Source organism: Garra rufa, chromosome 19 (assembly GCF_049309525.1).
Source record: "Garra rufa chromosome 19, GarRuf1.0, whole genome shotgun sequence".
NCBI classification, from domain to species: domain Eukaryota; kingdom Metazoa; phylum Chordata; class Actinopteri; order Cypriniformes; family Cyprinidae; genus Garra; species Garra rufa.
In genome coordinates, this window is record NC_133379.1 from 38,853,892 (window position 1) to 38,862,740 (window position 8,849).

The following is an 8,849-nucleotide window of genomic DNA, read 5'->3' on the forward strand; positions in this document are numbered from 1 at the left end:
AAATGTCTCTATTTTTAATGTTTTGTAGTGCATTACTCACATCTGTGCACAAATGTCAGTGTGTCTGGGTATTTCCCAGCAGACAGCAGGTCACATGTCTGGGTCATTCTCCAGATCCCGCCCACTCCACCGCGACTGGGGCATCTCCATGACAACTGCCATGCTGTTGGCATTAGAAATGCTGTTAAAGGTAGATTGACAGATACATTTGAAGAGCAAAGAGCAGAATACCATACAATACTTGAAGATTTTGAATTGGGTAACAAACCAGAAGAACATTCTAAAAACCACTTTCTATTACTATTACTAAAAAATAACAACTTCTTAGAACAATCGCAAATATAAAATCAGAACAATGGTTAAAAGAATTTGTAATTGCTCAGAATTATCACTAAAAAAGTTGCAATCGGTCAGAACTATTGTTCAGAATTTAAAATTGCTTATAACTATTGTTTGAAAAAGTAGTTTAGATTTAAAATGTAAATTTAAAATTGCTCAGAACTATCATTCTAAAATTAAAATAGTTTAAAATTATTATTAACCATCGCCAAAACATTATCACAATTATCATTAAAAAAATTAAAATCGTTTAGAACTATCACAAAAAAATTTGCTCAGATCTATCGCTTAAAAATTAAAACTGCTCAGAACTATTGCAATTTTTTTTAAATAGCTCAGAATTATCACTAAAAAAGTTTAAATCGCTCAGAACTATCGTTACAAATTTTAAATCGCTTATAACTATTGTAAAAAACGTAGTTAAGAATTAGCACATAAAATGTAAAAGGCTCAGAACCATCGCAAAAAATAAAACGACTCAGAACTATTGCTAAAAATGTAAAATGCTCAGAACTATCATTAAAAAAATTAAATCACTCAGAAATATTGCTAAAAAAATGTACAAATTTTTTTGATTTTAACAAATTAAAATCACTTATAACTACCGTAAAAAAACGTTCAGAACTATCGCTCAAAAAAAGCTCAGAACCATCGCAAAAAATTAAAACCGCTCAGAACTATTGCTAAAAAATGTAAAATGCCTAGAACTATCATTAAAAAACAAATTTAAATCACTCAGAAATAATGCTAAAGAAATGTATTGCTCAGAATTATCACTAAAAAAATGTAATTATTAAGAACTGTCATTAACAAATTAAAATCACTTATAACTATCGTAAAAAAAAAAGCTCAGAACCATTGCAAAAAAAAATTAAAAACCACTCAGAACTGCCATTAAACAAATTTGAATTGCATAAACTATCGCCAAAAAAATTTATATTTAATTTAAATTAATAGCAACAATTTAAAAATGACTCAGAGCACCTTAGCAACTGCATAGCAATAGTTATCAACCAAAGGGAGCAGCACAGCATTACAGACCACAAAATAAAAATGTAGTTGAGGTTAAGTCTGGTTAATCTTTTTGTTTTTCCATCATGAACTGATCTCGAGTGTGTGAGTGTATCGTGTAGGAAGCACTGAAGTGAGTGGACGTCCCAAAGTTTAACAGAGCGACTGAATGTCGTGACGGACTGGTGAAGTGAGGTTTAGAGTTCAGCTGAAGGTCATAAGGCACTTCCAACTTTTACAGTGGCATTCATTGAGAGACGCAGGCAGAGTGGGGCATATGGCGTCCCATCTGGGGCTCGTGTCCCGTTCGATTCATTCACAGGAGCCGGTTTGTGCCGAGCGCTAGATGTGACGCCACCGGCCGCACGTACTTCCCTGCTGTTGTGTTTCCTTTTACATGTCAGTCTGTCCATCAAATCTCTCAATGACGTGATTCTTCTGCTTTAGTTCTATCAGTTTGGCTTTCATGTTGAGTGCATGTCCTCCTCTGCTTCTCTAAATCACTTTCCTGTCGGAGTAAGGGTTGCCTCGGCCCTTATAGCGCCTCCATTAGCTGTAGTTTGATGTAGTTTGTGTAATTATATGAGGTAATCACATACATTCTGAGAGGCTGAACACATGAAAGTGCTGCAGTGATTGTGAGGAGAGGCCTGTCTTTAACATGCCTGCCATTTAGGCTTTTACACTGAAAATTTTAATCTGTATAGAGGCTGCTCTATTTCACAGCATGCCGGTTTTATTTCATATTTACTCAATTGATTTTTGCTATTTTGAATTTTATTTGAATATTTTCAGTTTTCATTTTAACTTAGTGTTTCGTTTAGTAACTTTGCCATTTTTATTAGTTTTCTTAGTTTTAGTAGTTTTTATTAGTATTAGTTTAATAGATTTGTAATAATGACATACATATTCAGATAAAAACATTAAAATCACTCAGAACTAATGCTGAAAAAACAAAAACTTGCTCAAGCCCTATTGCTAAAAAATGCTCAGAACTATCTCTAAAAAATATATAAAAATTGATTTTAAAATCACTCTACTAAAATTAAAATCGCTCAGAAATATCACTAAAATAACTAAAATCACTCAGAACTATCGCTAACAAAATTAAAATCACTCAGAACTGTTACTATAATTAAAATCGCTCAGAAATGTCACTAAAATAACTAAAATCACTCAGAACTATCGCTAACAAAATTAAAATCACTCAGAACTGTCACTATAATTAAAATCGCTCAGAAATGTCACTAAAATAACTAAAATCACTCAGAACTATCGCTAACAAAATTAAAATCACTCAGAACTGTTACTATAATTAAAATCGCTCAGAAATGTCACTAAAATAACTAAAATCACTCAGAACTATCGCTAACAAAATTAAAATCACTCAGAACTGTCACTATAATTAAAATCGCTCAGAAATGTCACTAAAATAACTAAAATCACTCAGAACTATCGCTAACAAAATTAAAATCACTCAGAACTGTTACTATAATTAAAATCGCTCAGAAATATCACTAAAATAACTAAAATCACTCAGAACTATCGCTAACAAAATTAAAATCACTCAGAACTGTTACTATAATTAAAATCGCTCAGAAATGTCACTAAAATAACTAAAATCACTCAGAACTATCGCTAACAAAATTAAAATCACTCAGAACTGTTACTATAATTAAAATCGCTCAGAAATGTCACTAAAATAACTAAAATCACTCAGAACTATCGCTAACAAAATTAAAATCACTCAGAACTGTCACTATAATTAAAATCGCTCAGAAATGTCACTAAAATAACTAAAATCACTCAGAACTATCGCTAACAAAATTAAAATCACTCAGAACTGTTACTATAATTAAAATCGCTCAGAAATGTCACTAAAATAACTAAAATCACTCAGAACTATCGCTAACAAAATTAAAATCACTCAGAACTGTCACTATAATTAAAATCGCTCAGAAATGTCACTAAAATAACTAAAATCACTCAGAACTATCGCTAACAAAATTAAAATCACTCAGAACTGTTACTATAATTAAAATCGCTCAGAAATATCACTAAAATAACTAAAATCACTCAGAACTATCGCTAACAAAATTAAAATCACTCAGAACTGTTACTATAATTAAAATCGCTCAGAAATATCACTAAAATAACTAAAATCACTCAGAACTATCGCTAACAAAATTAAAATCACTCAGAACTGTCACTATAATTAAAATCGCTCAGAACTATCACTAAAAAATAAAAATTGCTCAGCACTATTGCAAGAAAATTGCTCAGAACTATCGATAATTTTTTTTAAATCGCTTAAATGAAAATTGCTTAAAGTTGTTGCTAAAAAATTTTAATCGCTCACACATATCACTAAAATAATTAAAACCACTCAGAACTATCGCTAACAAAATTAAAATCACTCAGAACTGTTGCTTCAAAAATGAAAATCGCTCTGAAATATCGCTAAAATAATTAAAATCGCTCAGAACTATCCCTAAAAATTTTAATCACTGAGAACTATCTCTTAAAAATTTAAATCACTCAGAACTCTCGTTAAAAATTGTAAATTATTTAAAAAGATCACTTAAAATTTTTAAATCACTTAAAAATCACTTAAAATTTAAAAAAATACATTTAATTGCTCAGAACTATTGCTAAAAAAAAGTTAAACCATTCAGAACTCTTGCTTAAAAATTTGTAATCATTCAAAACTATTGCTAAAATAAAATCAATTAGAACTCTCGCTAAAATAATTAAAATCACTTCAAATAATCGCAATAACAATTTTAATCACTCAGAACTATCACTATAATTATTAAAATCGCTCAGAACTATCGCCAAAAAAAAATTAAAATCACACTGAACTATTGCTAAAAAATGTAAATTGCTGAGAACTATCACTAAAAAATTTTAATTGCTCAGAACTATCGTTTAAATCGCTTTAAATGATCCCTTATAAATTTTAAATCATCTAAAATTATCACAAAAAATTTAATCGTTTTCAATTTAAATTTAAACTGAATCATTCTAAATTGCTCAGAACTATTGCTAAAATCTCTTACAATTTTAAGTATTGCTAGATTAAATTATTTTAGCGATATGTCTAGATTTTAATTATTGCTCAAAAAATTAAAATCAGTTCAAATATTGCTAAAAAAAATATAAATAAATAATAAAAATAATTTAAAACGCTCAGATCTATCGCTAAAAAATATAATTGACTCGGAACTATTGCTCCAAAATAAAAAAAACTCTCATAACTGCCATTAAAAAATAAAGAATAAAAAAAAAGCTCAGGATATATATATAGATAGACCGTTTGTTTATAGTCTGCATTCTCTATCTCTTCATGGTCTCCTTTCGTTCCGCTCTGACAGTGTGACCTTTGACCTCATCAATAGGGTCAGCTTCCTGTGGTCTGATGTTTGGGTTACTAACAGCCAGTTGATCTGCTTGAGTGTGAAGAGGCAGGAGTTCTCAGAAATTCCCATCAGCCAGATGTCAACACATGCTGGATCTACACTAAATTGAGTTTATACTAAATAAGTCGACTGTTTTGAGGTACATCAGGCCTTGAACCACATGAAACGGCTTCAGGTTCCTCCAGTGGAGTGACGTCTGTGAGATCTGCGTCCTCTGGTAATTTATTAGTGAGCTGTTCTCCATCATATCACCGTCTACATCTGAGCTTCAGCGGTTTCTTGTTGATCTATCAGGTGAGTTCATGTTTGATAAATAAACAGCTGTTTTGTGCCTCAAGTCATGAATGTCTCTCTCTCACAGGTCAGTCAGTGTTGCCAAAACTGAAAAATACCTGACAGGGCATTCGCTTGACATTTGGACTAAATAAAAATGAAAAAAGAGCATACATGCGTTGATAAAACAATTATAATAATAATAATTATATTTTAGGGGTATATATTTTTTGTTTTATTTTATTTATTTACAATAATACATGTCAAAAATTCTTAAAAATAAGTTAATGAGTTCAAATAATTTGAAAATAATTAATATTACATATATGTATTATATATGAATAAGAAGTCAAAATATAAGTCAATTAAAAAAAGTGTTTGCCTAAATGTATTTGGACTAAATTAAAATGAAATAAAAGAGGATACATGCATAGATAAAAGAATTCATGATAAATTAGAAGAGAAAAAATATATATATGAATAAGTAATCAAGTAATCAAAAATATAAGTAAATTAATTTTTTTTTTTTTTTCAAAAGTAAAAAAAAAGAGCATACATGCATGGATAAAAGAATTACTTTTAATATTAAATTACTATTAACATTTTAGGGGAAATATATATATTGTAAATAAAATGTAAAATGCATACATGCATAGATAAAAGAATTACTTTTAATATTAAATTATTATTAATATTTTAGGGGAAATATATATATAGTAAATAAAATGTAAAGTAAAATGTAAAAACAAATATATACATATATACAAACATATATAATAAAAGAGCATACATGCATAGATAAAAGAATTCAAAATATATTAGGACTGAAAATTTTAAATAATATTTTAATAATAATAATATCTATATATATTTAGTTATTATTTTAATAAAGATAATACATTTCGAAAATTCCTAAAATAAATTAGTTAATATGAGTTACAATAATTATATATATATATATATATATATATATATATATATATATATATATATATATATATATATATATATATATATAGTAATCAAAAATGTAAGTAAATAAATTTTTTAAAATACTAAAAAAACAACAGCATACATGCTTAGATAAAATAATTAATGATCAGTTAGGATGTAAAAAAAATTATATATATACTTATAAATAAGTAATAAACAAATAAATCATATTAAATATTCAGATATATTCAGATAATATTCAGAGTTCAGATAATTACAAAATTATTAATAAATGTAAAAGTAAATGAAATTTTAAAAATGCAAAATTACAAAAAAACGGACACAGTGTTTTTGCTTAAATACATTTGGACTATATTAAAATCAAATAAAAGGCAAAAATGCATAGATAAAAGAATTCATGATAAATTAGGAGTAAAAAAATTATATAAATATTTCAGAAAAATAAACATTATTATTTATTTATTAAGTTCATATGTTAAAATAATGAGAAAATAATTAATAATCCTAAATATATAAATATGTAATCAAAAGTATAAATAAATTAAACAAGCAAATAAAATTGAAAAAAGTTTAAATAATTGAAAAAATTATTTATTTAAAATCAAAGTATTTATGAAAGATGAAAGGTGTGACAGCAGCAGATCTTGATGAGCTCGCATGGCGCCAGCGGGAATCCACGAACAATAGCAGCCCATCATCATCATCATCATCATCATCTTCCTCTGTAGTGTTCTGCAATGACTCTCTGTCTCTCTCTCTCTCTCTCTCTCTCTCTCTCTCTTTCTGTCTATTATGAAATGACGCGATGGTGAATTATGAAGGTTAGTTTGTCACTCACTTTATTTGATCAAACATTATCACTCGGTGTTGGATTCGCGTTCCCGTCGTGACGCCATCAAGGAGGCCACACAGGTCTGCGCGCCCCCGATTGCGTCATTCCAGTCATTGTGACATGCGGCCAGACAGCGTCCGCGCGCGCAGTCCGTCTGTTACCCTGCGGTCACCCGGCGCGCGCCATTGTGTCGTCCATTGATCAGAGGGCGCGACCCCTTTCATTCCGCTAAAAAACCCGCGAAACGATTCAGGGTTTGAAAGGAACGTGCAGTTAATGACAGAGAACAGACACGAAGGCTGTCGAGCTGTTTATGAGATTGAAGCAGTGACTCATCTGATGCACCAAAACTCTGCACATCCTCACAAATATCTTTTTTATTAGTGTTACTGACTCTTTCTGTCACGTGTGTGTGTGTGTGTGTGTGTGTGTGTGTGTGTGTGTGTGTGTGTGTGTGTGTGTGTACTTTGACCATGTGATATATTTCTCACCAATAGGCGGCAGCAGTTCATGTGTACTTATATACAGACAGACCCGTTCATAAACACTGCCAATATAATAATTATAATAATATATTTTATATTATTATATATAAATAATGGTATTAATAGAATGTTTCATGTTTATTATTATAAATAATAATTAATAGATTATAATATAGTATATATTTCTATTAAATCAAGTACATGGTATTATATATTACAATTGTTAATATTTAACTAAAATATATTGTAATAATAGTGCATTATTTAATTTTAATTATTTCCTATTTTTATAAATTATTTAATAATTTATTTTATTAATAATAATAATAATATAATTATTAAAATAATTTATAAATATAAAATAAGAAAAATAATGTACTAAAACTATTTTGTTCCAAAATTTAAATAATATATAATATATATTGTAAATGTTATTTGTATATTAATAGTTAATGGATTATAATATAGTATAACAACAATAGTAAATTATTATTATTATTATTATTATTATTATTATTAAATGTTTAAACTATTTTGTTCCACTGTCTAATATATCACATATATTATAAATATGTGTAGAACAAAAAATAAAATATGGTATTATATGTAATAATTGTTAATAATTAACTATTATATATAGTAATAATAGTGCATTATTTTATTTAAATTATTTATATTTTTTAATCAATTATAGTAAATAATTATTTATATTTTTATTAATTTATTTAATAAATAATATTTTATTGAAATAATTTCTAAATAATTTCTAAATATAAAAGAAAAAACGTATTAAAACTATTTTATTCCAAAATCTAAATAATATATATTATATATTATAAATGTTATTTAATTATATTTGCATGTACATTCATTATATAATATAACAATAATTGTATTATTATAATGTTTTATAATATTATGTAATATAATAATATTTATTAACAATTAATATTAATATTATTATTATTAAAAGAATTGTAAAATACTTTGTTCCAACATGTAATATATCACATATATTATAAATATGTGTATAACAATAAATAAAATAATACATTTTGGCATTATAGATAATAATAGTTAATAATTAAATATAATATGTAGTAATAATAGTGCTTTATTTGATTTAAATTATTTTCTTATTTTAACAATTATTTAGTCAATTAGTTAATTATTATAATTAATAATAATAATAATAATAATAATAATTATTATTATTATTAAAATTAACTAATTCATTTATGAATCAAAAATAAGAAAAATAATGCATTAAAAATATTTTCTTCCAAAATCTAAAGGAAATAATGAAATATGGTATTACATGTAATTAATTTAAAAATTAACTATTATATATGGTAATAATAATGCATTATATTATTTTAGTTATTTAGTTATTTTCTACTTTTCAAACTATTATTATTATTGTAATGATTATAATATTACATTATATTTGCATTCAAATTTCACAACTTAAAGAAATGTTTCCATCTGAACATGTGATTGCATTGTTGAGTTTGTGTATTTTTAATGTGTGTGTGT